The 26,975-nt window shown below is 40.5% G+C and overlaps 1 long non-coding RNA gene and 1 pseudogene across 1 annotated transcript; one reads left to right on the plus strand and one right to left on the minus strand.

Moving 5' to 3' along the window:
* The first annotated feature begins 1,431 nt into the window (after nucleotides 1-1,431).
* LOC119539518 lies at nucleotides 1,432-4,879 on the plus strand. The gene is made up of 2 exons (XR_005217889.1): nucleotides 1,432-1,491; nucleotides 2,106-4,879. It is a non-coding gene; the product is annotated as an uncharacterized LOC119539518 (long non-coding RNA).
* Nucleotides 4,880-16,154: 11,275 nt separating this feature from the next.
* On the minus strand, nucleotides 16,155-18,768 carry LOC119540729 (annotated as a pseudogene).
* Between the last annotated feature and the right edge of the window lie 8,207 nt (nucleotides 18,769-26,975).

Below are 26,975 nucleotides of genomic sequence, written 5' to 3' on the forward strand. Positions count from 1 at the left end.
ACTAATTCTGAAATCGTTGTCCATGTGTATGAGGACTGAACAATAAGTAAAAATATGATGGGTGGTGAAACCAAATTTCTCACTGTATATGTGAGAGGTTACAAAGAAGCAAGGGGAAGGCCAGAATTAGAGTTTGAGACATCAGAATTAACTCATGTTTAGTTAATATAGTTTAATATAAGTATTGATGTATGTGTGTGTGTGTGTGTGTGTGTGTGTGTGTATGCATAAGTATTCACACATACTTCCTAGTTCTCTCTACTGAGAGGGCCTAGAAGCAGTGACACCCCCATAGCAATGAGCAAACCCAGTGTGGAGATCTCAGTTTCTAATACCTTTATCCAAAAAATTGAATGAAGGATCCTTGGAGAAAAGGGTGCATATAGGGCTGGGGTAGGAAATATACAAGATGAGTCCAGAGCATCTGGTAGTGCCAGAATGTGAGTATTTCATAAAACATAAAACCATGGGGAAATGTCAAAATGACTCAGGAGCCAACTGGAAGAATTCCCAGAAGCAAATACTGGTATAATTTGAAAAACAAAGTAAATAACACAGTATTGGATTATCCCCAAAGCATGAAATCAATATCCATGAGTCCATAAACAAATGAACAAATAATTAAATGGGGAGAACAGACAAATTTCCCATACAGAAGAATTCCCCATAATCCGGATAGATAATTAAGTGACCCTAATCCCCGCTCTTGAAAGGGGGCTGCGCAGGTGACTTTCTTCCTAAGAGAACAGTATGGAAGGAGGGTGTGAACAGTAACTTCACCGTGGAGAGTCCTGGGAAACTCCACCTTAGCCAGGTTGCGAGGCTAATGTCTCCAGTGAAGCATCAGGTTTACGTCATGTCCTCGTTATGCTGTGGATATATGGTGTCTCTGGCCTTTTCCCCAAAACCCACAGCCCCCATCTCATCATGAGAAAAACATCAACCAAACTCAAATTGAGAGACTTTCTACAGATCCTGACCAAGATTCCTCAAAACTATCAAGGTCACCAAAAACAAGGAAACTCTGAGAAACTGTCACAGCCAGAGGAGCATAAGGAGACCCACTGGGGACCAGATGAAAAGTGGTGTCCCGGGAATGGAAAGGACAGGGGGTAAAACTAATCAAATCCTGATTTCAGAGATTAGTTACTAATAATGCATCAGTTTTGCTTCATTAACTGTTGCAAGTAGGTCAGAGTAATGTATGATATTGACAATAGGGGAAACTGGGTTATCTGTGAGTTCTCTGAATACCTTCACCTTTTTTTTGGTAATTTAAAACTACTCTAAGATTAAAAGTTTATTTTTTTATTTTTTAAAAACAGCACTGTGCAATTGGAATAACTAGAAGTAAAAACCTGGAACTATCAAACTGCAACCCAGTAGCCTTGACTGTTGAAGACGACTGTATAACAATGTAGCTTACAAGGGATGACAGTGTCATTGTGAAAGCCTTGTGGATCACACTCCCTTTATCCAGTGTATGGATGAGTGAGTAGAAAAATGGGGACAAAAACTGAATGAAAAATAGGGTGGGAGTGGGGGATGATTTGGGTGTTCTTTTTTACTTTTATTTTTTATTCTTATTTTTACTTTTTCTGGTACAAGGAAAATGTTCAAAAAATAGATTGGGGTGATGCATGCACACTGTACGGTGGTACTGTGAACAGTTGATTGTACACCACGGATGATATGAATGTGAATATATCTCAATAAAATTGAACTTAAAAAAAGAGACAATCTTAGAGTATAGGCAAAATAATTATCATTGGTATTTAATTTTTAGGAATGAGTCACAAAATGTATTAAGACAATTTTCCTTGTCTACCTTGCTCAATATTATAGATAATATGCAAAATGAAAACTTTCTTTTGATTAACATTTGAGTAATGGAAAGATTAATACTTCATATAATAGTTCCTTGCTCCATGTTCAAATTTCCATGCCAAAGTTAACAGATGTCTGAGTAAATAATTTCTGATAAATGCTCCAAATTTAAATAAATATTCATTTACATTTATTCACACACACACACACACACACACACACACACAGCACTCTGCAAAGGAATAGAGAGTAGATGAAAAATATTATCTTTCTTTCAGTGTTCTCAGGTGTTGCCATCAAACAGTCTGGGATGGGGGATGTGCTGAGAAGAGATGGAAACTTCATCGACGGCACAAGGACTTCTGAGCTCTTCTCCTCTCCACTCCCTGCACCACCTGGAGTCTGACTCAGGTGGATTCCAGGGATGCTCAGAAGGCAACTTCTCCCCTCACCGCCACCCCCTCCCAGCCACCCGCCCCCTTAATGCCCAACCCCCAGGTCAGCCAACTCTGCCCCGCTCAAGCCCTGGCTCCTCCCAGGCAGCTGAGTCAGGTCAGAATCCGAGAGCAGAGCAGTGGCGCCCCCGTGTGGCCACAGGGCAGAGTTCAGAAAAACCGAGTGTCCCTTTTCCCTCAGTGAAGACCTTCCCGAGGCCTCCCTGGGCTCCCAGCGTCCGGACAACTGTCTGCACAGAAAGGGGCGCCCCCATTCCAGGGCACTTTTGAGGTGTGTCTACGCTGATGTAGATGTTTCATCCTATGGAGTCACCATGGACTTTGGCTTCTGGGCAGAGCAAGGTCTGCAAACCCTACTATCTGGTTCCCAGGTCCAGGGTGGACCTCACAAATGTATGAGGTGCCCCAGTACCAATCTCAGTCTCCTGCAAAGGTCTCTGGACTCCCAAGTCCCTGACACTTATTCCTGCTGCTGCTTCCAGGGATGAAGACACCATTCAGGAACCAACCAGTGATGACTCTCCAACTCTAGGATTTCGGGGGGAAGGGGGAGGAGAGAGCCCCCGTGGCATTGGGCTAGGACCAAGGGAAGGTGCCCAGTGAAGTGAACAAAGGGAGGAAAATAGGGACACTTGGTGGGTGGAGGTGAGAAGAAGTGGGTGGGAAGGAGCCAGAGAGGAAGGGGGGATGACTTAGTGGACCAGTGAGGAGAGGGATGGGGCCTTTTTGGTCAGGGGCACAGGGAGCTTCTGGCTAGGGTGATGATAGAGGTCTCTATTTTCACCTGGAAGGTAATTACACAGGTCTTAGTCCTTTACTTGATGAATAAGCTATTAAATGTTGAACATTTTTCTGTATTTAGAGGTATGGTATAATGCAAACACATGCGCACGTGCACACACACAGAAGAAAAAAAGGGAGAAAGAGGATGAGGATGAGAAGTGATTAATGTGGTTTCCCTTCACCCAGAGCAGCCTTTGCTAAGTCTGGGTGGCTGGGACATCAATGACTGGAGAGGAGGGGAGAGCAAGGCCTGTGCAGCTCCTGGAGGGCCAGCTGGTCCCTCCTTCTGGGATTCTCAGGGTCTTATTCTCTTTCAGCCTCTTTCAAGTCCAGTCCTCAGCTACCTGGAGGGCACTTCATCTCCTAAGACAGCTGGGCCGCTATGCCAAGAAGAGCAGCATCAGGGCTCAGTTCCAGGAGCTGGCCCTGTTGCTGGCTGCCCTGGAAACAGTGGTTCTGGAGGGCAGAGGGCAGGATGGAGCACGGAGGCTGGAAACCACAGTGGCTTACAGGGTGATACGCGATAAGACTGGCCTGGACTTCTGTCTAACGTACCCCCTGAACCCGAGGGCTGCCCCTCTCTGCATCCCCAGACCTCCGGGGCCTAGGCACCCGGCCATCAGCCCCCTGGACACCAAGGGTGGACCTTCCCCAGCAGGCCTGGGAGTGCAGGAGCCCGGCACCCTGTGTCTTTTCTTCATGGACCTAAGCTGTCTAGACCACCCCAGGCCGTGCCTTTGTTTCAAAACCGTTTGCGGAAACTTTCAACCATTTGTTCAAAAGACTCTTTTCCCACATTGAATTATATTGAAGCCATTTTCATGAGCATATATGTAACCATATCTATCTATCTATACATATATGGTTCTATTTATGTACTCTTCATTGTATTCCATTGATCTATGACTGTCCTTAGGTTGGTTCCTAGAGGTTTACCATAAGTTTTGAAATCTGATTCTGTGGATCCTCCAAATATCTTCTTAAAACCATTTTGGCTATTCAAAATCTTTTTGTTTCCTTATACATTGTCAATTTCTTTTTAAAAGCCTGCCATGATTTTGATTGGAATCACATTTAAATTATAAGCCAATTTTGGGAGAATTTATACCTTAACAATGAATATTCCAATCCTTGACATGGTATTTCTCAACATGTACACAGATTGTCATTACTTACTCTCAGTGGTGCTTTGTAGATTTGGGTGTGGAGATCTTGCACACTTTCTTTAAAGTGATACCTTATTATTTGGTCATATTCATGCCATTGTAAATTGAATTTTTAATTTTCATTTTTCTAATTTTACTTTGTGTGTAGAAGTGAAATTGAGTTTGTATATTTTCCTTGTACCCTGCAATCTTGCTATATTTACTTACTAGCCCAGGAACATTTTTGCCTTAGGATTTTCTATGTACATGTTCATGTCACCTGCAAAATGAGATACTTTCACTTCTCTTTTGTAATCTGCATACCTTTTATTTTGTTTGCTTGGCAGTATATTGTGTAATAGAAATGGCAAGAGTCCACATCCTTGCCTTATTGTTGATCTTAGGCAGAAAGTAGTCAGTCTTTCACCATACAATATGACCATAGCTGTAGAATTTTCATAGGTGCCCTTTCTCATCTTGAAGAAGTTGCCTTCTATTCCTAGTTTACTGAGAAATATTATTATCAAAGGATGGTGAATTTTTAAATGCTTTTTCTGCATGGAGATGATCCTATGGTTATTCTCATTTATTCCATTAAAATAATAAATTAGATCAATTCTCATATATTCATCCAGACTTCCATCAGAAATAAAACTTTCTTGGTCATGATGTATTATCTTTTTAAAATTGTTTTGCTTTTGATTTGCAGGTGTTTTGAAAAGAATTCATGAAAGCCCATGGTCCAAATGTTTTTATTAGTCAGGGTTCTCTAGGAAAACAGATTTTTACAAGAATTGTCTCATGTGACTGTGGGGATGGGCAAGTCTGAATTCTATAGGGCAGGCTGCAAGCTGAGAACTCCAATGAAGGTTTTTGATGGATTCTCCTGGAAAAGCTGGCTGGCTGAAGTAAAGAAAGAAATACTGTCTTCTGACTGTTGAAGTCATCGCTTCTTTTAAGGCCTTGAGCTGATTGGATGAGACTTTTTTCATTGTTGAAGGCCGTCTCTTGGGTTGATTGAAGAGGTAATTAATCATAGATGCAATCAACTCACTGATGATTTAAGTCCACAAAATACGCTTCCAGTAACAATCAGGCAAGTGCTTGCTTGACCAAACAACTGGACACCATCACCTGGCAGAGTTGATACATGAACTTCACCATCACAGTTTTCTTTTGCTATCTTTGTATAGTAATGCCTCACAAAATAATTTGGAAACTATGGTTGTCACAGCCCGAGGGGGCTTTACCAGTCAAAGGCCCAAAGGAAATGGCCAGCATTTGCTGAAACATGAACTTTATTTGGGGCTTACTCACAGGGAGGCAGAATTTAAATGGCTTTTCTCTCACTGGCAGGGAAAATTGGCTGCGTGATTCAGAGAACAGCAAGCCCTTTTATAAGGGTTTTAGATGAAGACATTCCTGAGGGTGGGGGGAGCATAGATGCAGGAACAGATCACTCTGACCTCAGGGGTGGTGCAGGAAGGACTAGAATAACACTTGAACAATTACAGTTTGCTCTTTTTGTGAGACCAAGAGTCTCTCACTTTCTGCCTGCTTCCCATAAAGTTACATTTGAAGGTCAGTTTACCCTTTTTCTCCTTACTGGCTTACAAAGACGATAGGTTAAACACTTAGCTTCCTTGGTCACAGAGACTGCTGTGCACCAAAGATCTGCAGGCCTGTTTTGCTCAGGCCATGGCTTGCCACAATCCACCCCTACACAACAGTTTGCTTTGACCATAGGACAGACTTTCCATCCATAATTTACAATAACAATACCATAAACAACATAGTAATAATATACTGGTACAGAGAGATGATAAACCTGTTAGGAAGTGGTGCTGTGTCCAGGTTAACAAGTTCTACCATTTAGCACAAGTACTGCCTGGGCTAAAATAGCTAAAGGATAGCACTACCAGGCATTCTGCTTTACTCTACATCTAGTTTTCCTTCCATGCCTGTCATTGGTGGGTATTCTGCCACCCTAGCATGGCATCCCAGGTGGTTTGGATGGCTGGAGTGATAGTCCATGGGAGGCCAGTGATACCCGATGATGGTGCCTACCCAGCACTGGTACCTGTTGTGGGCTGAGGTTACAGCAGAAGCCCACCGTAGAAATGTATTTCCTGCAGTGCTATGGGTGAAAAGAAAAATGTTTATGGGGTACTATAAGGGGTAAATCTTGGTGATCTAACAATACACAAGCTACATTTCCATCCATAGATAACAGTGTTCTAGGCAAAGGAGCATTCTGTGGGGTTTTGAGATACCACACCTTTCCCCCCTGGGGTTGTACAAGGCTTTCAGGGGTTAGATCTAAAGTTAACCTGGGCATAATGAGAGTCCACATAGTAATACACATCATTCCGTGGTATAGGGGGCCCAGGATTCACAATATATACCACTTTAGGCATTTTTTTGAATAAATTGTGGTCAGATATTTAAGTTTTGGGCAACCGCAAGTCCCTATGGGCTTAGGCTGCCCAGCCAACGAGGCTGCATAGGCTAGGACCAGGGCCAATTGACCTTATTCTCCCCAATTTCTAGTGTTTGTGGCACAGGCAAGAACAGGTTATTATCATTGCTTCCTGCAGCTTGAGAGCAGCTGGCCCCTTTATTTGAATTTGCAAGGCCTGTGTGGGCCCTGCGGTTACCATTTCCATAGGAGCAGGAGCAGACACTCCGGGTCTGGAATTAATGTTAATCAGAGCTGGATGCAGTCATTGAGTCCATTGTTGTAGGGAGTTTTTATCATCCTTTAAGTGTTCCTTTAAAAGACCATTCATTCTTTCAATTAACCCTGCTGCTGTGGGGTTATAGGGCAAGTGAAACGTCCACAGGACATCATGTTCTGTAGCCCAGGCCTGGGTTAACTGCCCAGTGAAGGGGGTCCCCCATCACTGTCTACATGTGTGGGGACCCTGAAAAAGGCACTTAACTTCTCTAAACTACATATGGTAGCTTTTTGGTTGGATTTTCCTACTGGGAAAGCTAATAAAAGTCCCGTAGCCGTGTCTACAGCTGTAAAAGCATACCTTGCACCTTCTGATAGAGGAAGCGGACTGATGTATTCTGCTTGCCACCAGATAACAGCATTTTGGTCCTGGCTGATGTGTCCAAGTTGGTGAGGAAGCATTCTGGGCCATCGCATTGAACAGGAAGGACAGGCGTCTACTACTTCTTTTAGTTCCTGCCGAGTAATGGGCAACTGGAACTGCTCTGCCAGTGTCCACTGAGTTAGGTGCCCTTGGTGCCCAGTTTTCCGATGTAGCCATTCAGCTGCCTCATGTGTTGTTGGTGGCAAACTGTGGATTTTCAGCAGGGCATCTGCTTCGATGTTGCCAGGCAAAGAGTTAGCATTATGGGCTGATACATGGAAAACAGTTATCTTACACCTTTGGCAGACTGTCCAGAGGTCTTCCCACATTTCTTTCCCCCATAAGGGGTGACTGACCACTGTCCATTGTTCTTGCTTCCATGTAGCCATCCATACTGTCAGGCCTCAATAAACAGCCCAATTATCTGTACAAACAGTTAAAGCATCCCCCAGCTCATGGACAATCACCATCCATACTGCCCGTAACTCTGCCCATTGGCTGCTTTGCAGAGTTCCTGTTTCCCACCAGATGGTATCAGTGCTCGGCTGGACACTCGCTGCTGTCCAGTTAGTTGGCTGCCCATGTGCCGACCCGTCTGTATACCAAGCAGTGTCAGGTATATTTTCCTGTCCATCAATGGTGAGCATTGGGGGAGGAGCTACCTCAGGAAAGCTGGGAGGTAGTGAGATAAACTGTTCTTCTATATAGGAGACTGGTCCCAGGATTTCATGCATTTCTGCACTTACAGGGCTGTTGTTGAAAACACTGCATTGTAGGAGGTAAGCTTTCCACTTTGTTAATGTGCTTAACTGAGCACTCCCAGAATGTGGCTTGCTTACAGTGTCATAGATCCACCCCTGTATAGGTATGGCTGTTTGTAAAGTCACTGGACATTTTTGAGTTAGCCTTCTACTTGTAATAGGGCATTATAAGCAGCACACAATTGCTTCTCTAAAGGACTGTATCAAAACTCTGCACCTTTCCATTGTTGTGAACAATATCTGATAGGTACACATTTAGCCTGTCGCCTTTGCCACAAACCCCACCCAAAGTCAATGTCGGCACTGACCACATCCAATTCACAAGGCACATCAGGGTCCACCCCCCTTAAGGCTTGTGCCTGCGCCACAGCACGCTTTGATGTCTCAAAAGCAGCCTGTTGAGGAATGTCCCAGTCCCATGTTTTTCCCTTTCAAACTAACAAATACAAAGGTTTAAGCATTTGTGCCAGGTGAGCTATAAAAGACCTCCAATAACCCAATAGCCATAAATAAGCCATTAGTTGTTTGGGGGTACATGGGGCAGGGTAATTCTGTACTTTATCTATAACAGCAGGAATAGTTCTTGTCTTACCCACCAGACAACACCTAAGAATTTAATAGAACACCTAGGTCCTTGCATTTTCTCTCGGTTTATCACCCATCCTCTACTCTCAAGGTGGGTCACCACTGTTTTAGCAGCCTCCTCCAGGTCTGGAAGAGAATTGCTAATAAACATTATATCATCAATATAAAGAACACAGTGACAGCATCAGGAGGTGTCCATTTTGTTAAATCTCTAGCCACTAGGCTGTGGCAAATACCCTTGTGGCAACACCGTGAATGTCCACTGTTGTCCTTCCCATGTGAAGGTGAACACAGGTTGACTGGAATAATCTAGAGGAATGCTGAAGAAGGCATTAGCAAGATCTAACACAAAATGAAACAAGCCTAATTTTGTGCTAATATCCTGGAGCAATGTGGTGATATTCGGCACCGCTGCAAACAAAGGAGGGGTTACCTTATTTAGCTCTCTATAACCAATAGTCATTCTCCAAGAGCCATCAGACTTCTTTACTAGCCAGACCAGACTGTTGAAGGGGCTATGGATGGGAATAATAATATCCACCCTTTCTAACTCCTTTATTGTAGCTGTAATTTCCTCGTGTCCTCCAGGTAACTTGTACTGGTGAATGGCAACTGTGCACCTAGAGTAGGCACCTTTACCGGTGACCATTTAGCGTGTCCTCTCAGGACTGCTTTTACAACTTGACACCAGAGGCAGAATTCCCCTATAGTGGTCTGCAGGGTGATATTCTGCAGAATATCAATCCCCAGTATATATTCCAGAATAGGGAATATATATACTGTATAAGTTTGGGGAGGTACCCAGCCAATTTGCATCAAAACCGGTTTTTGAGTTGCTTTAACTCCTTGGCCCCCCTAACTGGCAATAGTTAGTGTGGGGCCTTCACTTCATGGTTTCCTCCCATGTATTAGGGTACATTACGCTCCTGTGTCTACAAGGGCTAAAACTCTATGTTCTTTAGTGGGAGACTAAAAAATAGTTAATTCAATGTGTGGCCTCCAATCCCCAGTGCTCCCATCAATTGCTCTTATCTGGGGATCTCAGCCTCACCCCTAATCCAGGGGAAATGGGGCCTCCCAAACCTCCTCTGCCGGTGGAGCGGAGGACTCTGCTCACGTACAACATGCCTGATAGCCTAATGCAACTTTTTTTCCTGAAGGTTTAATTTTCTGCTTAGTAAACCTCTGCTCTTTGGGCAATTTTCTCCACAGTTTAACTAGTACAGGATTTGGCTGCCCATCAATTTCTTCTATTTCTGTTCCAGCAGCTATGAGATCTGCCCACATTTGTTTACGTGACACCCTATTTGGCCCATCATGCTCTCTGTGGACTTGCCTCATTGCTCATTGTTTTTCCACAGACTGTCTATTTCTCCCAACTCTGCAATCTCTTGGGCAACTTCCACAAGAGGCTTTCCTATTAGGGGCCTGAGGAGGGGCATTAAAGTTCCATACTATTGATTAGGGGCCGTGTGCAGAATTGTTCCACACAAACCTCGAGTGACAGTGACATCATCTGGTCCCACAGTTTCATTAGCATAAATTGAATGTTTCATGCCTAAACCCTGAAGTATATCCTGAAGCTCCTCTATGCTATTCCATTGTAGCAGGGTGTGGGGTAAGTCCCCTTCCTGTGGCCACACAATTTTACATTGTTTGACTAGCCACTGAAAAAGGGAATGAGTGTCTATGGCAGTTCCAAGTGAGCACAACTGCTGGCATAGGAAGGGATGAGTGGAAATGGTGGCTAACTCACTCATATCCCACCCAGTGAGCAGAGTGCTGGCTGCACCATCATCCCATAGTCATAGCAAACAGTGTACTAATGGCTCTCTAGGCTTTTGTTGATATTGATTCCCAATATCCCTTAATTCTTCTGGGGAGAATTCCTGTGCTGTGAAAAGCACCTTTGGCTCATCAGAGGCCCTCTCTGCCTCACCCTCCCCTCCTTCAGTAGAGCCTACTGGACCTTCTGATTTAATTTTGCACCAGACCAAAGGACGGACAAGCTTATGCTCCTCTTCAGCCTCCCATTCTGACTGTGACTCTTCCTCTGAGGAGAAATCCACAGGGTCCCAAACCTTAGGATCCCAGTCAGGTGAGGATAGAATGCATCTGACTTGCATTTTGTGCAGCTTGTGTCCTTTCACTTTAGCCTAATGGCATGCAAGCATGGCTAAATTTTCATCTACTCACTTTAACTTTTCATTCAAAGCATCCCTCGGCTTGTGCCAGCCTCATATCCTTTTCCAGGTTTAGTTTATCTCTCAGGTGGCGTATGGCTGCATTTGCTTCCAAAGCTTCCTCAGTAGTGGCACATAAGGCTTCTAACAATGGCCATCCCACTGCAGCCACAATCTGGTGGCCCCTTTTCTCTTTCTGGATTCCCAAGACACCTGCCACCTGCTGCAGGATATCTAATAGCCCCACCAGGGAGGTGCACACATCTCCATAGTCCCTCAGTGGGCCCCATTCATCCAGGAGGGTAGCTACCCCTCCCCACATCAAAGTCTCAGGCCACCCCTGTATCCCCCTGGGGTCTCTCCCTTCCCCAGTTTCATGCCTGCAGAAGTGGGGGCACCTTTGGTCTCCTGGCTGGCTCACCAATTATCACAGCCCGAGGGGGCTTTACCAGTCAAAAGACCAAAGAAAACACCCAGCATTTGCGGAATCATGAACTTTATTTGGGGCTCAGTCACAGGGAGGCAGAATTTAAACAGCTTTTCTCTTACCAGGCAGGTACTGCTTTCACAGGGAAAATTGGCTGCACAATTCAGAGAACAGCAAGCCCTTTTATAAGGGTTTCAGACAAAGACATTCCTAAGGGTGGGAGGAGCATAGATGCGGGAACAGGTTACTCTGACCTGAGGGGTGGTGCAGGAAGGACTAGAATAACACTTGAACAATTACATTTTGCTCTTTTTGTGAGACTAAGATTCTCTCACTTTCTGCCTGCTTCCCATAAAGTTACATTTGAAGGTCTATTTATCCTTTCTCCTTACTGGCTTACAAAGACAATAGGTTAAACATTTAGCTGCCTTGGTCACGCAGACTGCTGTGCACCAAAGATCTGCAGGCCTGCTTTGCTCAGGCCATGGCTTGCCACAGTGGTTTTCTCCTCTATTTCCCTAAGAGTTTGCTTAGGATTAGTATTAATTCTTGTTTAAATGTTTGATCAAATTCAACAGTGAAGACCTTTGAACTTGGAGTTTCCTTGTGGAATGTTCTCATTATGAATTTAATATCTTTAATGGATTCAGGGCAATTCTCATTTCCTATTTCTCCTTGGTTCAGATCTGATAATTTTTCTATTTAAAGGAAGCTGCCCATTTTGTGTCAGTTATCAAATTTATTGGCATATGTTGTTTACATTAGTCCTTTTTTAATCCACTTTATGCTATAAGTTTACATTTATACACTCTTTTTCACCAATTTTATTTTGAAAATACAAAATGTGACATTTCACATGTCTAAATGTTTTGGAAACAGTTCCTAGCACTGCACAATGGCCTGTCCCCCAGCTCCTCTAAGTTGCATTGCCACACTCTCACTCCAGCCTCTCCCCAAGTTCCTGGTCTGATTCTACCTCAAGACAGTACTGACAAAGTTAGGGGGATATTATTTATTTTAACCTTTCTTATCTCAGATGGACTCAAGTAACAACAGCAATAAAAACCACACAGAACAAGACTTCTTAAATTAAATACAAGACAAAATTGGGCTGAGGTGAAAATAAAAGCTGAAAAAACAAAGTGCAACAAGGAATACATTTATTACCCACATATGGCCTAAAGCTTTCATCCTCTTATTCCAGCAGGCCCCTGAATTGGGCTCTGAGTTTCCTGAAAGAGGAAACAGTCACAGGGCCCAAAGCACACACATTAGACAGTTATTCATAAAAAGTACAGTCATGACTTACTGACATGGGAGAGATATTTCCTTCCTGGACTGCACCGAAAGAACTCTATGTGAAGTAGTGAAAAGCATCCTCAACATTATCCCTTCCACAGGTACAGGGATAATTGTTATACAGGGATATCTCAGAGACATTGTAGATTCACTTCCAGACCACAACAACAATGCAAATGATACTGGACAAAAGTGATGGGTTCCCTGCCTGATGCACATAACAGCCAACTCATGACAATAGGGTTTCAATGAAAGTAAAAGTTTATTGCTAGGTGCAAAGCAGGGAATCAGATGACCTATCAGCCTAAAAATCTGTCTCCCAGAGTCTAAGAAGTTCAAGGTTTTTATGGATTTAAACAAGGGGCAATGGAGTTGTTACCATCTCAGTAACAAGTATAAGCAGAAACAAGTTACAAATGTAAAGGAGTGGAGCTATGCTAGACCCAAGCTAACCATTACAAGAACAAGTCAATGGTAAGTTCTGAGCTGACTCAATTTTGTCCATTAACATTAGGGGGTTGCCTTTCTGAATATAAGACTCTAAAGTTAAAAAAAAATGGATAAAGGGTGACAAGTAACAAAGTTTTTACAATCACAAGGGCATAAGATAAAGGCTATACAATCATCAGAGGTGAAGGCAACTGGATTACAGTTCAGAGATTTCAGGTATTTCTCTCTGTCTACTCTAATATATCAGAAAGTTAGAAAAGAATATCTAGATAAAGATTCAGTAATCAGAATTATCCCTTAAATCCTACCTTCTTGGTTACAACTCATCCCTCTCATTTGATAATTCTCTCAATCTTGAGGGATATTCGGGCAGTGACCATTTTGGTTTCTTCATGCTGAAAATGGGTATTGACCTTATGGGGTAGAGGAATGAAATTGCTTGTTCTCAGAGAGATCAGTACTTTTGGGTTTCAGGGCTTATCTGGCATAGGAACAATCTGGAAGTTTTAAGTCTCTGAAAAATAAACTTGACAATGAAAACTTTTATAGAGTCTTAGATAGAGCACAAGGTATTTTGGGGGGTTTTCAAGAAGACTGTTGGTTGAGACTTGGCATACTGTGGCAGTTTGCAATATCTAACTGAAACTTGTATAAGAGTAACATCCAGAAGACCTCTAGACACTATTTGAGATCTCATAAGCCACTGAAACTTTATTTTGCTTTATTTCTTTTCCCCCAATTTAGCCAACCAATCCCACATTGTCAGGGCCAGGCTCATCCCAGGGAGTTATGTCCCACATTTCCAGGGAGACATACACCTCTGGAATTCATGTCCCTCATAAGGTGGAGGGTAGTGAGTTTACTGGCAGAGTTTGGCTTAGAGAGAGGCCACACCTAAGCAACAAAAGAGGTTCTCTGGGGGTGACATTTAAACATTAATTATAAGTAGGCTTTGTTTGCCATTATAGAAAAAGTTTCATAAGGGCAAGCCTCAACATTGAGGGGTTGACTTATTAAATTGGGAACACCTATTGCTTAAAAGAATATCAGGAATTCCCCAAGTGGGGAAGTTTAATAGTTCCATATTTTTCTCCAGTCCCTCAAGGGACTTTGCAGATACTTTTTCATTTTCTGCCCCAAAATTCTCTCAAATGTTTCACAGTATTACATTAATCTGTACAGAATATGAAGATCTCATTCCCTATTCTAGGTTCCATGTCAAATAAAGCTGTAGTAGGTTGCTTAAATAAACTGACCAGACAGGTTAAATTAGATAGTATGCTACAGAAAATTTAAATTTTGGACAAATAAACATCTCTTCCTTTGGTCTCACAGAAGTTAAATCTTAAAATACAGATAATATCATCTTTTACCCCATAGTGTGATTTATTTTAGTCCTAACCAGATTAGCTTCATTCATATCTCTAATTGAAGTCTGATCTCTTTTTCACCTTATTTAACAGTTGCTGCTAAATTAATGCTGACTTTCAGAGCTGGAGGCCTCTAACTCTTAGTCTCAGGTGTCACGCAGATACCCAAAGTTCCAGGGAACTCCCAGTTTATACTCAAGGAAAAATGCATCTCAGAATTTAGAAATAACAGTTAAAGCTCAGGAATAAATGTGACTGCTGTGAAAGTTAATATCTTAATTTTCTTAAAAGCATTTAAAAATGAAATTAGTTTCAGAAATAAAAACATTTGACAGTTGACTTATATTGGGGGGTCATCAACCACAAACCATAGCAGAAGTTTCATTCTGTCTCTTCTTTACACATTTAACAGCATTGCGTTTGTTAACAGGTAGAACATAAAGTATATAGTTGTCTTGCTTCTCTTTTAAAGTCTCTTTTTGTTCAAGATGAAGTTCTGACTTGTAGCTGATTACATATATGTTTAGAGAAGCATTAGAGCAAAGTAGCATGACTGCAAGTAAATTTGGCTGTTTTCATGTTTGTAATCTTTTTCTAAGAATAACAAAAACCATAACTAACAACATCATACTGTTGTCTAACATTATGCAGATCAGTATCAGGACATAACATGGGCAGTGAGAATATTGTCAAATCTTTAGGAATTTTATACAGTTTCTGAAAACATGAATTACATTTCATCCATATAAATTTAGCTAACAAAAGGATAGAAAATCCCTTTTAATATTGTCATACTTCCCAAACACCTCCTATGTAATATGTTAAACTATTTAGCACCTCATTTTTACAGAGCGAAAGAACAAAGCTTTTGGAACAGTTTTCCTTTAAAAGTGCAAAGACTTGTCTTCTGAAATAAAGATGATAAGGTCAACATAAATGTCAACAAGTATATTATTCTGATATGACATAAAATCTTTGTCTTCTAGACAGAGTACTTAGATGGTTAAGAAGAACATTTTATAAACTTTCATTAAGAGCAGACCAATAATCCACATCATTTTAACACAGAGAAACCTAAACTCCAGTTTGTATGAATGCAGTTTGACACAAAAGCTCTTAAAAATATTATAAAAAAGTCTATCAGGTTTTGGTCAGCATTACCTATGACCAAGAGATAGAATTCACTTTCACAAAACTTTCTACAACTTTTCAAATCCATTCACCTCTTGTCCTACATATTAAAACTAGCCATTTTACTTTAGGACAAACTATACTCCCTTAAACAACCTTATCAAATTTTAGTCAGCATTGACTACAATAAACAAAATTCACATCCATAAACATTTTACAACAACAAACAAAATTTACTTTAATCAGAAAATATGATCATCTTAGCATGGAGAATAATAAAAACACTATCCATCCCATCTATACTCTTTATTTATCCAGACTGCATACAAATAGAAATAAATTTGATAGCAAATTGACAAAGCCCTTTGAACATACATACTACCCTCCACTAAGAGTATTCATGAAGGGGAGAAGAGACAGAGATCCTACAATACGGTGGAAGAAGAAAACATTTTTATGTTTGAGTTTGGGATGCAATCAGGAATTTATATACTTTCTACTCACAACCCACAAATGATCACTTTACAATATGCCTAAAATTTCTCACTCCAATCCAGTATTACCTTCTTCTTCTTTTTTTTTTTTTTTGACTTTCTATGGTTTTATTTCACACAAATACAACTTGCACAATAGCTGTCTATTCATTTTCTTCGCTGTGCAACTGGGCATTGCAGTTGGTGACTCTGATGGCCAGCTGGGCTGCTCGTTCCATGATGGCTTTGCGGTTCTTGGAAGAAACGTTGTGAGCAATCTCAGCACAGTAAGATTTGTTGCACATTTGCAGCACTTCCAGCTCCTTGACATTGTGGACCAGGAACTTGCAGAAGCTGCTGGGCAGCATGTGCTTCGTTTTCTTGTTGCTCCCATAACCAATGTTGGGCATCAAGATCTGGACCTTGAATTTTCTCCGCATCCTGTTGTCAGTGCCTCTGGGTTTCCTCCAGTTATGCTTAATTTTGACATATCAGTCTGACCGGTGCTGGATAAACTTCTTGGTCCTCTTTTTGATGATCTTGGGCTCTATGAGGGGTCTGAGGGCAGTGCTGAGGAAGAGAGAGCTCCAGTATTACCTTCTAAGGCCAGGAGAGCCAAGTTCGAACTATAATAAACTACTGAATAATTAAGGGATTTATATCCTGAAAAAAACTCATCTTTTTCTCAACATTATTCCCACCTATTAAATAATACCAAGAATATATTATTTGACAACATTCTAAAAATAACTGGTTCAGAGCTCTTCCTATTCAAATGCTACCCTCTTATTCAAAGGTCTTACAAGTGTCATTTCTTCTATGAGGAATTCTATGATAGATTCTTTAGCTATCTGCCTTTTTTTTTTCTAGTTTCTCCAGTATTTTTACTCCCTTATTAAGATAAATGACAAGTACTTTAAATATTACTTGTATACTATGCCTGTTACAAGTATACTCCAACTAGAATATAAACTCCTGAAGCAAAGAATTATGCTTTACCCATTTGTGACAGCACTTACTCGCCTGATTATGTAATATACTTATCAAAAATATACTGACTGACATTAATAAACCACTACAAATCCAAATTCTTCCACATACTGGGGTAACAAATGGCAAAGTAATTAAAAAGCCAGATTCCTTGAAATCCAGGTAATTAAGGGTACAACAATCTCATTTATATTTCTTAGTAAATTCAATTGACTCCTTAAATAGGATATATTTGAAGCATCAGCATATTTTCATTTTTATTAAATTATATATATGTCATCATTACAGTTATATTGCTCAGTTTATGCAGCCTGTCTGGTTAGGCTACTATTTTTTTAAATTCAATTTTATTGAGATATATGCACATACCATGCAGTCATATAAAGCATACATTCAATTGTTTGCAGTACCAATATAGAGTTGTACATTCATCACCAAAATTAATTTTTGAACATTTTCATTACCACACACACAAAAAATAATAAGAAAAAAAATGAAAATAAAGAAGAACAATTAAATTAAAAAAGAATACTGGGTGCCTTTTTTTTTTGCCCCCATTTTTCTACTCATCCATCCATACACTGGACAAAGGGGAGTGTGGTCCATATGGCTTTCCCAATCACTAGGCTACTTTCTAAGATGAATTTTAAGAATGTACTTGAAACTAGCTTATTTTATTGATAAACTTGTTTAAATTTAGGGAGAATATACTTAAATAGAATAAAATTGTATTTGTTTGATTAAAAAAGTCATCAAAACAGGAATAAGACTAGACTTTGTCACTGCAATTTTTGCAGCTGTATTTTTTTTATTCCTTCTATTGAAGGTTAAAAAAAAAAAACTCTTGTTTTCATAATATCCCCAAATTATGAACAATGTTGAGAGTATGTTGCCTGTCAAGATCTGGAAAATATACTACAATTGTTTAATTGGCCCCAACAATGAATCCAGGAAAACTTTTCCATAGCTTTCAATGTCCTTGACATTTCCTTTCAATGTCCTTGATATTTCCTTTTACTTACTGAAATTCAGCAATTAGATCTTATTCAATTACTCCTATCCCAAGGCTGTTTATATTTTAATAATGGTTTGTTTACTATGGTTACCATTGCAAAAGTATTACTGGAAAAAAATAATTTTACATGGGGAATTCTTTCAAATTAAACATGGCCTATTCCAGAGCAGTTCATCTAGGCCTACCATTTCTAATCTCCTGGCCAAGTAGACAGAATTCTAAACCAAGCCGACACCTCCCCCATAGATGCCTTAGCTGGTTAGTGCCTAGGGCGGGGCTAAGTGAGACAGAAAGAATGATGCTTGGATTTAAAGTTTTAAATTAGGGTGGTGGGATTTAAGACTCTTAAGAAGGCCTTAGTGTTGATGACAGTTCTTATATCCTTCTTTTAATTGTTTCCAATTATTAGATCTATTTCACCTAAAGCTGTGTCTTTGTCTTCAGGAAATTGCAGAGGCCAATTTCTTTCTAATGTTCAGTTTTGCTTACAATAATTACAAAAATGAAGGCTTTGAATCCTGCTGCCTGGAGAGCTCCCTCCCTCCCCTCCCTGGGACTCCAGAAGTACCAATTATATATACATGCACTTTTTTTTTGTCTTCAAGCAATTGGAATAGAGCTCTTCTAAGAATTTTTGTTTGCCAATTTGGTACTATTATCCAGAGGTAGGAAAATACATTTTGCACAAACAGACACAAATAGAAAGTTAGGCGCACACAAAAAAACAGAAACATAGAGATATAAACTCACTAATTTGAGCCCTACTTCTTCATCTTTTTCTGGTATGCTTGAATATTGTAAATCCTTTTGGTCCTCCCTGTTTGTCTACTCCTATAGGCACTTGCTGGAGAGGTAGAAATTTTGCCAAGTGGCTCTGATGCTGGTTTTACAGAGAGTGCTGTCCAAATAGAGTACCCTGGCTGGTATGGGAGGGGGAGACCATTTCTGTCTCAGGGTCTTTTACCTCCAATAAAGAAGGACACAGAGGAGGAGGAAGGGGAGCTTCCTCCTTCCTGATCTATTGGTTTCTTTGTTACAGGGTGCAGGTGAAGCAGATGAAGAAGTTAATAAAGTCCCTAGTAGATCCTCTGGATTTGAATCAGGGGGGCATTTTTCTTTTCTCTGCTGATCTTTACAGGTAAAATTTTACATTTTCTCATCAACATTGATTGCTGGGAGAGATAAATAAAGGATTGAGCATACATTATCTCATCCCATTTCTGCTCTTTTGCAGAAAAACTCTAGCTATAATACCATGTTATTTTCCATAGGGTCATTCTCAGGCCATTTCTCTCCTGATTCTAAATCATATTGAGACCAAATTGTGTAATTGAAATAAACTTATTTTTCTGATAGGCTCAAAACTAAAATCTTTCCAATTTTTCAAAATACAGCCCAAAGGTTCCCATTTTAAAGAATTTCTATAATTAGTAACCAATTAGGAACACTTGAACTATAAAAATGCTATAATACACTGTTCAGGTTTGCTAAAGCTGCTATTATGCAAAATACCAGAAATGGATTGCCTTTTATAAAGGGGATTTATTAGGTTACAAATTTATAGTTCTAAGGTCATAAAAGTGTCCACTTAAGGCATCAACAAGAGGATACCTTCACTAAAGAAAGGCTGATGGCATCCAGAACACCTCTGTCAGCTGGGAAGACATGTGGCTGGTGTCTCCTGGTCCTTTGCTCCCAGGTTTGGTTTCACAATGGCTTTCTCCACAATGTCTCTGGGCTTCTGTCTCTCTTAGCTTCTCTCTCTTGGCTCCTGTGTATTCTTGCTTGTTCTCCCAGAGTATTTCTCTCTAAGTATCTGGGGGTCCATTCCTAGCTACTCCAGGGCAAACTCTGGGCTTCACCTCTTAGCTTAGCATCTCCAAACATCTTTCTCTCTGCATCTCCAAGTGTCTGGGTCTGTATTGGCCCCTGAACTCTCTTAAGGACTCCACTAAACTAATCAAGATCCAGCTTTAATGGGTGGGGCCACACCTCCATGGAAATAATCTCATCAAAAGGTCTCACCCACAATTGGGTGAGTCACATCTCCACAGAAACAACCTAGTCAAAAGATCCCACCCATAATAATTCAGCACCCACAAGACTGGATTAAAAGAACACGGCTTTTGTGGGGGACATAATAGATTCAAACCAGCACATACACCAACTAACAAGTTTAAATGGATACTTAACACAATGTATATTTAAGTCACACACCAATTAACTAGACCAAACACACCAATTGACAATTAAATAGGTATTAAACACTTATAATACCTAAATGACATAACAGTTAACAGTTAAACAGACATATGCAGTTTCATTAAATACCAATTAATTGTTGAATCACTTATTTTCTAGGCGTATACTCAATAGAGAGACACAGGTTAAGGCCTATAAGCCCCTACAGAAAAACAAAGTTCAGAGCCTCAAACCCCAAACAGAATGGTATCCAGAAAACAGAAAGGTATAGAGTTCAGAGCAAGGAAGATTTTTCTGGAAGCAGAAACCAGGGCCTCAAGCTCAGGTCCAGTAGACTCAAACTGCTGTACTAACTTCTCTCCTCACTTTTACCTTGATGACCCACTCACATAGTCTGATGTCTAGACTTAGAACTGGAAATTTTTTCTTTCTCTAAAGACTTTAAGGCACCAAGGGTCTGGAGTGCTGGCAGAACAGAGAAAAACCCAGTGTCCAAGGCTCTGAACTAAAATGAGTCTAGCAGCCACTAGAGTTTCAATTACCTCTCTCTACCTGTCCTACTGGGGCTCCAGAACTTTGGGCAGTGGATTTCTACTTAGGAATATTTGTCCCTTTTTTGGGTCACTAAATTGATACTGGACAAAAGTGGTGGGTTCTCTGCCCAATGCACACAACAGACAATCCATGACACTGTGGTTTCAAGAAAGAGTTTACTGCTAGTCACAAAACAGAGCAGATGGCCTTTGGGCCTAAAAATCTTTCCCCAGAGTATAAGGAGTTCAAGGATTTTATGGATTCAAACAGGGGGAGGCAGAGTTGTTAGCATTTCAATAACAATTGCAAGCAGAAATAAAGGGGGAATTGGAGTTGTTACCATCACAATAACATGTATAAGCCCAAATATTTACATATGTAAAGGAATGGAACTAGGCTAGAACCAAGATAACCCTCAGAGAACAAGACAATGTTTAGATCTGAGCTGATTCAATTTCCTCCATTAACATTAGGGGGTTGTCTTTGTGATTATAAATCTATAAAGTTAAAAAAATGCATAAAGGAGGTACAAATGATAGGTTTGTACATTCACAAGGGCACAAGATAAAGGCTATACAATTATTACCAGAGATTAAAGGAGCTGGATTACAGTTCAGAGATTTTAGGTGCTTCCCTCTGTCTAATATACCAGAAAGTGAAAAAGGGATACCTGAATAATGATTCAGTAATCATAATCATCCCTTACACTCTAATTTCTCTGTTACACAAAAATCACAAGTGAATAAAACTAATTTCTTGGTTTCCCAATGCATATAAAAGTTATGTTTGTACTATACTGTAGTCTACAAAGTATGCAATAGCATTACATCTAAAAAACAATTTACATACCTTAATTTAAAAATACTTTATTCTTAAAAAATGCTAACCATCATCTGAACCTTTAGTGCGTCATAATCTTTTTGCTGGTAGAGCATTGATGTTGATGGCTGCTGACTGATCAGGTTGGTGGTTGCTGAAAGTGAGGTGGCTGTGGCAATTTCTTAAAATAAGACAAGGAAGTTTGCTGCATCAATTGAGTCTTCTTTTCATGAAAGATATCTCTGTAGCATGCAATGCTGTTTGATGGAATTTTACACAGAGTAGAACTTTGAAAATTGGAGCCAATCCTCTCATACCCTGCCACTGCTTTATCAGCTAAGTTTATGTAATATTCTAAATCATTTTTTTTTGTCATTTTAAATGATGTTCACAGCATCTTCACTGGGAGTAGATTCCACCTCAAGAAACCAATCTCTTTGCTCATCTAGAACAATCTCTTTGCTCTTCATTCATTCAACTTTTATTATCAAATTGCAACAATTCAGTCCCACCTTCAGGCTCCACTTCTAATTCTAGTTCTTTGCTATTTCCACCACATCTGCAGTTCTCTCCTCCACTGACATCTTGAGTCCCTCAAAGTTATCCATGAGGGTTGGAATCAACTTCTTCCAAACTCCTGTTCATGTTGATATTTTGACATCCCCCCATGAAGACAAATGTTCTTAATGAAATCTAGAATGACGAATCCTTTCCAGTGGATTTTAAATGGACTTTGCACAGATACATCAGAGAACTCATCCTCTATGGCAGCTATATCCTTAGAGGATGTGTTTCTTAAATAACAAGACTTGAAAGTTGAAATTACTCCTTGATCCATGAGCTGTGCATTGAATGCTGTGTGTGGTGGTTAGGTTCATTAACTTGGCCTGGTGATGGCCCAGCTATCTGGTCAAGCAAGCACTGGCCTTTCTGTTCCTGTGAGGACATTTCATGGGCTTAAATCATCAGCATGTTGATTGTGTCTGTGGCTAATTACCTCTGCAGTTGGCCAAGGAGAGTGTCTTCCACAGTGAGAGATGTTTATTCTAATCTGTGAAGGCTTTTAAGGGAGAGGTGATAGCTCCAGTAGACAGAAGAGAGAGCTTTCAACTCTACTTCAGCCAGCTAGCCTTTCCTGGGGAATTCATTGAAGGCCTTCATTGGAGTGTCAGTTTGCAGCCTGCCCTATGGAATTTGGACTTGTGCATCCCCACAGTTGCATGAGACACCTTTAAATCTCATACTATTTACAGATATCTTCTGTTGGTTCTGTTTCCCTAGAGAACCCTAATACATTGTGCTAGCATGAAAACAACATTCATCTCCACCAGAATTCCTGAGTGACCAGGTGCATTATCAGTGAACAGTAATATGTTGAAAGAAATCTTTTCCTTGAGCAGTAGTTCTCAACAGTTGGCTTTAAATATTCAGTAAGACATGTTGTAAATAGGTGTGCTGTCGTCCAGGTTTTGTTCTGCTTACAGAGCACAGGCAAAGAAGATTTTAAGAGCCTTAGGATTTTCAGAATGGTTGATGAGTGTTGGCTTCAACTTCAAGTTGCCAGCTTCATTATCCCCTAGTAAGGGGGCCCTTTGAAGCTTTGAGGCCAGGCATTGACTTCCCTCTAGCTAACAAAATCCTAGATGGCATTTTCTTAAAGTCTAATGCTGTTTTGCATACATTGAAAATCTGTTTACTGTAGCCACCTTCATCAATTCTCTTAGCTGCATCTTCTGGATAACTTGCTTCAGCTTCTACACTTGCTGCTTCACCTTGCTCTTTTATCTTATGGGGATGGCTTCTTTTCTTAAACCTCATGAACCAAGCTCTGCTAGTTTCCAACTTTTCTCCTGCAGCTTCCTTACCTCTCAAAGCCTTCAAAGAATTGAAGAGAGGGTGTTGCTGTGGATTAGACTTTGGATTAAAGGAATGTTGTGGCTGGTTTGATCTTCTGTCCAGACCAGTAAACCTTTGTCCACATCAGCAGTAAATCTGTTTCACTTTCTTTTCTCTCATATCTTCCCTGGAAGAGCACTTTCAATTTCCTTCATGAACTTTTCCTGTGCATTCACAACTTGGCTAACTGGCACACAGGTCTAACTTTCAAACTTTCTCAGCCTTTGACATGATTTCCTCACTACACTTAATTATTTCCAACTTTTGAATTAAAGTGAAAGATGTGTGACTTTTCTTTTCACTTGAACACTTAGAGGTCATTGCAGGGTTATTCATTGGTCTAAATTCAATATTTTTGTGTCCCAGGGAAAAGGAAGGCCTGAGGAGAAGGAGACAGATGGGGCACAGCCAGTCAGTGGAGCAATCAGAACAAACACAACATTTATTAAGTTCGTTACCTTATACGGGCATGGTTTGTGGTATCCAAAAACAATTACCATAGTGACATTAAAAATCACAGATCACCATTTAGTAGATATAATAATAATGAAAAGCTTTGAAATATTGTGAGAGTTACCAAAATGTGACACAGAGATACAAAGTGAGCACTTGCTATTGGGAAAATGGTGCCAAAAGACTTGTTTGTTGCAGGGTTGCCACAAACCTGCAATTTGTAAAAAATGCAGTATCTGTGAAGCACAATAAAGCAAAGCAATAAAATGAGGTATATCTGCACATCTGCTGTGAGTCTTTCCTCCAATATTCCTTACTGAATGGTACCCATATCCCACACTTCAATTAAATTAAGGATATTTTGGTGGTGAGGAACAACCCCCATGTGCTTCTCAGAGGAATCTCAGAAAAAGCTTTAAAGAGGCATGATTTGGTGACTGGGGCTGCCTGGTTGCTCTGTCTTGCTTGGACCTGCTCTGACTTCATTACTGGACCTTGTGCCATGATGGAATTCTCATACTGGCTGTAGTCTAATAACTGGGCCTCCATAGTTTTGCTTTGTTCCAAGTTCTTTCATTTTTTTTTTGTTTAGGTTTTCTGTTTGCTTGCTTTTTCTTTTTTTAATTGAAATATATTCACATATTGTACAAACATGCAAAGTGGAAAACAATCGTTCACAGTATCATCATATAATTGTACATTCATCACCACAATCAATTTTTGAACATTTTCATTACTCCAAAAAATAAAAACAAAAATAAAAATAAAAGTAGAAAGAACACTCAAAATGTCTGATGGCCCTCTTGCCCCATATTATTCATTTACTTTTTGTCCCCATTTTTCTACTCATTTGTCCATATACTGGGTAAAGGGGGTGTGAACCATAAGGTTTTCACAATCACACAGTCACACTAGATAAGCTCTATCATTATACACTCACTTTCAAGAATCAAAGATACTGGATTGCATTTCAACAGTTTCAGATATTTCCTTCTAACTATTCTAATAAACTAACAACTTAAAAGTGATATCCATATAATGCATAAGAGTTACCTCCAGAATGACCTCTCAACTCCATTTGAAATCTCTCAGTCACTGAAACTTTATTTTGTTTCATTTATCTTCTCCCGTTTGGTCCAGAAGTCTTTCTTAATCACATGATGCAGAGTCCAGGTTCATCTCCAGGAGTCACATCTCACATTGCAAGGGAGATATATACCCCAGGGATTCATGTCCCACATAGGGGGGAAGACAGTGAGTTTAACTGCTGAGTTGGCTTAGAGAGAGAGCCACATATGAGTAACAAAAGGGGTTCTCTGGGGGTGACTTTAGGCACAATTATGAGTAGGCTTAGCCTCTCCTTTGCAGTAACAAGCTTCATAAGGGCAAACCCCAAGATCAAGGTCCTGGCCCACCAAGCTGGCAGTCTGCAATGCTTGTGAGAACATCAGGAATTCCCCAGCTGGGAAAGTTTAATATTTCCAAAATTTCCCCAGTCCATCAAGGGAGCTTTGCAAATACTTTTTATTCTCTACCCAAATTACTCTGGATTATATCAAGGCTTCATGCTAACCTGTACAAACAAACAAGATCTCACTCCCTAGTCAAGTTTCCATGTAATTATGGTATTTGAGTAAACTGTGTGAGTTTGGATGTATTATGTCCCCCAAAACACCACGTTCTTCAATGCAATCTTGTGGGCAAATGTATTAGTGTTGATTAGGTTGGTCTGTTTGGATTGGGTTGTTTCCATGGAGATGTGACCTACCCAACTGTGGGTAACTCCTTTGATTAGATTATTTCCATGGAGGTGTGGCACTGCCCATTCAGAATGGGTCTTACTTAGTTTACCGGAGCTGTATAGAAGCTCAGACAGAAGGAGCTCAATATAGCTGCAGCTGAGAGACATTTTGAAGATGGCTGTTGAAAGCTGATGTTGACATTTCGGAGAATGCCCCAATTTGAAAAACAACCTAGGAGAAAGCAGATGACAACCATATGCCTTCACAGCTAACAGAGGTTTTCTGGATGCCAATGGCCTTTCTCCAGTGAAGGTACCCCATTGTTGATGCCTTACCTTGGACACTTTATGGCCTTAAGACAGTAACTTTGTAACCAAATAAAGTCAATCCATTTCCTGTGTTTTGCAAATGGCAGCATTAGCAAACTGGAACACTGGCTATACAAGTTAAATTATATAGTGTGCTACAGAAATTATAGATTTTGCACCAAATAAACATTTCTTCCTTTGGTCCCACACAGAAGCCACAGTTTAAAAATGCAGTTAATATCATCCTCTAGTCTTTACTGTGACCTACCCCAATCTCAACCAAGTCCATTTTGTTCATATCTTCAAAGTCTGATCTCCTTTTCAGCCTCTTTAACAGTTGCTGCATGTGGCAGTGCTGACACTCACAGTGCTGAACTCTTGCTCTGAGTTCCAGGTGCCACACAGACACCCAAAGCTCCAGGGACCCACCAGGTCACACACAAACAGCTCAGCATCTCAAAATTTAGAAACAACTGTTACAACTCATGAATAGCTGTGACTGCCATAAAAGCCTACAATCTAGGAAACTTTACAAAGCCTTCCCCTGATAACCCATGCTTCCAGATTTCAATTCTCAGAGTTTGCACATTAATATCAGTGCATATTAGTGAGGTGTTATAATGTTTGTCTTTTCATTTCTGGCTTATTTCACTCAACCTACTGTCCTCCAGTCCCTTCACCTCATTGCATACCTCACAACTTCATTCCTTCTTGTAGCTCCCTGTGGGAAAATGGCCTGAGCTTGGAATGCTGCCTTGATGTACTCAAGGGTGCAGACATTGGAACACCAAGTTCTGCCTGGACAGAACACTGTCCAGGGCAGCACCTGCATTGTTTATGCAAGAAACATGCAAGTCTTGAATGGCCTGTCCCTGACTTCCCTATCTTGCTAACTTCCCTATCTTGCCTTCTCCGGCCTGTTCATAACTCCCCTATTTCCTGTGATAAAATGAAGCTAATAAATAGTATGTGGAACAAGCAGAGGCACTCTTGGTTAGCTAGGCTCTGAGTTCCCTGCTCCCATCT

This window comes from Choloepus didactylus, chromosome 7 (genome assembly GCF_015220235.1).
Source record: "Choloepus didactylus isolate mChoDid1 chromosome 7, mChoDid1.pri, whole genome shotgun sequence".
Taxonomy (NCBI): Eukaryota; Metazoa; Chordata; class Mammalia; order Pilosa; family Megalonychidae; genus Choloepus; species Choloepus didactylus.